At 42.6% G+C, this 3,273-nt stretch overlaps 1 pseudogene; it reads left to right on the top strand.

Annotated features, from left to right (window-relative positions):
* Positions 1–2,777: 2,777 nt before the first annotated feature.
* LOC126086276 (procollagen galactosyltransferase 1-like) lies at positions 2,778–3,273 on the top strand (annotated as a pseudogene).

Genomic DNA, 3,273 nt, shown 5'->3' on the forward strand with positions numbered 1-3,273 from the left:
TTCTATTGTCTGTCTAGATCAAGCTGGACAATGAATAAGGAAGACTGAAGAATTGATGCCTTTGAATTATGGTATTGGTGGAGAATATTGAATATACCATAGACTGCCAGAAGAATGAACAAGTCTGTCTTAGAATAAGTATAGCCAAAGTGCTCTTTGGAAGCAAGGATAGCAAGACTTCATCTCATGTACTTTGGATATTCAGGAGGGCCCAGTCCCTGGAGAAAAACATCACACTTGGTAAGGTCAGTGAAAAAGTGGAAGACCCTTGACAAGATGGATTGACACTGGCTGCAACAATGGGCTCAAACATAGCAATGATTGTGAGGATGGTGTAGGATCAGGCAGTGTTTCGTTCTGTTGTACATAGGGTTACTATGAATTAAAATCTACTTGACAGCACCTAATAACAGCAATAACATTGTTTGATCCAATGGTGACTTTAGAAAACCACTTTCCTCAAGGCTCAAGTTTCAGACATCTCAGAGCAACGGCCTAGGTAGGTCACCTCAACCTCCATGAACCCCAGAAATTTGGATTCCAGGATTAAATTGTTTCTCGCTGATAACAAAAACTCTGTACCCCTTAAGAAATGCCTGCCTCTATCCCCCCACCCACCCACCTGCCTCTTATATTTTGGAGTCTTTTTATGGACAGCTTAGTACATGGGAATCCACGACTATTTTTCGCCATATATAAAAAGAAATCCTTAAAAATAACGGTGTTCAGAAGAAAATATTCTTTGATGGTTATGAGGGTAGGGAGAGAGGGAGGGGTTATTTACTAAGTAGATAGTACACAAGAACTATTTTAGGTGAAGGGAAAGACAACACACAATACAGGAGAGGTCAGCACAACTGGACTAAACCAAAAGCAAAGAAGTTTCCTCAATACTACTGAATGCTTTGAAGGCCAGGGTAGCAGGGAGGGTCTGGGGACCATGGTTTCAGGAGACATCTAGGTGAAGTGGCATAACAAAATGTATTAAGAAAACGCTCCACATCCCACATTGGTGAGTGGCATCTGGGGTCTTAAACACTAGCGAGCAGCCATCTAAGATGCATCAATTGGTTTTAACCCACCTGGAGCAAAGAAGAATGAAGAATACCAAAGACGTAAGGTAAATATGAGCCCAGGAGACAGAAAGGGTCACATAAACCAGATACTACATCAGCCTGAGTCTGGAAGAACCAGATGGTGCCTGGCTACCACCGATGACTGCCCTGACAGGGAACACAACAGAGAATCCCTGATGGAGCAGGAGAACGGTGGGATGCAGATCTCAAATTCTCATAAAAAAGCCCATACTTAATGGTCTGACTGAGACTAGAGGATCCCGGAGGTCATGGTCCCCAGACCCTTTGTTAGCCCAAGACTGGAACCATTCCCGAAGCCAACCCTTCAGACAGGGATTGGACTGGACGATAAGACATAAAATGATACTGTGAGGAGTGAGCTTCTTGGCTCAAGTAGACACATGAGACTATGTGGGCAACTCCTGTTTGAAGGCGAGATGAGAAGGCAGAGGGGGACAGGAGCTGGTTGAATGGATACGGGGAATACAGGGTGGAGAAGAGGTGTGTGCTGTCTCATTGGGGGTGAGCAGCTAGGTGTACATAGCAAAGCGTGTGTAAGTTTTTGTATGAGAGACTGACTTGATTTATAAACTTTCATTTAAAGCACAATGAAAAAAATAATGGTGTTCATCACTTGAAGTTTCGATATTTCACAGATATCGCTACTCTCCTAAATGTTTTATAGTATCAATCCATCATGTTTTTTCCCAAGATACTGATAAAGTGGTTATAAAAGTTATGTGGAGAAGCAAAGAGCTAGAAGAGCCAGTATAATCTGAAAGAATGGAATGAAAGATTTACAGTAATGTAGTGCAGTGTTTTCACAAGGGTAGACAAATAAGGAAAGAGAATAGAGATCAAAATCCAGATAAAAACAAACGCTAACTTAATGTGTGAAAAGAAAACTGCAGTAAAAAGGAGAAAAAGCTCTTTTCTGTATATATTCCTGGATCAACTGGATAACCGTATGGGAAACAATACTAATCATTATCTCACAGAACTCAAATATGCAAAATCCAAAAGGACAGCAGATTTAAATCTGAAAATTAAAACAACGATACTTTTAGGAAAGAAGCATAAGGAACAGCTTTGTTACCTTGGAGTAGGAAAAATTGCTTAACAAGACAAAAAAATCACAAACTATGAAATAAAAAATGGAAAAATTTGTTTTAAAGTTAAGAACCTTTGTTAATCAAAACACTGTTAATAGAGCAAAAAGGCAAAAAGTGAGAGATTTTTTAAAATATGTATCAAACAAAAAACTCATTTGCAGTGATAAAAACCTGAATCAATAAAGAGAAGTAACCCAACACAAAAAAGGGCAAAATACTTGACTAAACAGTTCAGAAACAGGATGTCAGAATAGGCAATAGCACATTTGGACAAGAAAGGCTAAAATTAAAAAGACTGAAAAAACAAATGTTGACAAATACGCCAACACTTGCATGCCCCTGGTGGGAGAATAAACTGGTATAAAAACTTTGGAATACTATTTGTAAGTATTTACTAAAGTGGAACATATTCATACCCTATAACCTTTCAGTCCATCTCAGTGCCAAACCAGACACCAGACAAGATGGGCTTTGACAACGTCTTCGTGATCAACTTGAAGTGGCGGTAGAACCAGCGCGAGCACATACCGCGGGCACTGCGGGTGCAGGGGTTCGCCTGCCACCTGGTGGAGGCCACATATGGCAAACTATGAACACCAGCCAGGCGGAGGCCCTGGGCATTCAGACGCTTCCGGGTTACCAAGTCCCATACCACGGGCAGCTCCTCACCAAGGGTGAGCTGGGCTGCTTTCTCAGCACTACTCCATCTGGAAGGAGGTGGCGGACCAGGGCTGCAGAAATCACTGGTATTTGAGGATGATCTGCACTTTGAGATCTTCAAGAGCCGCCTGATGAACCTCATGTGGGATGTGGAGCAGGAGGGCCTAGACTGGGATCTCATCTACCTGGGCCGGAAGCTGATGCACGTGGAGCACTCCGAGAAGACCGTGACCCACCTGAGGAACCTGGTAAAGGCTGACTACTCTTACTGGATCCTGGACTACGTGCTGTCCCTGGAAGTCACCTGTAAGCTACTGTCTGCCAGGATGCTCGACAAGGTGCTGCCTGTGGATGAGTTTATGCCCATCATGTTTGACAAATACCCGGAGTCCGAATATGAGGCCCACTTCTCCTTCATTTTGTGA

The sequence above is a fragment of the Elephas maximus genome, chromosome 11, assembly GCF_024166365.1.
Source record: "Elephas maximus indicus isolate mEleMax1 chromosome 11, mEleMax1 primary haplotype, whole genome shotgun sequence".
Taxonomy (NCBI): domain Eukaryota; kingdom Metazoa; phylum Chordata; class Mammalia; order Proboscidea; family Elephantidae; genus Elephas; species Elephas maximus.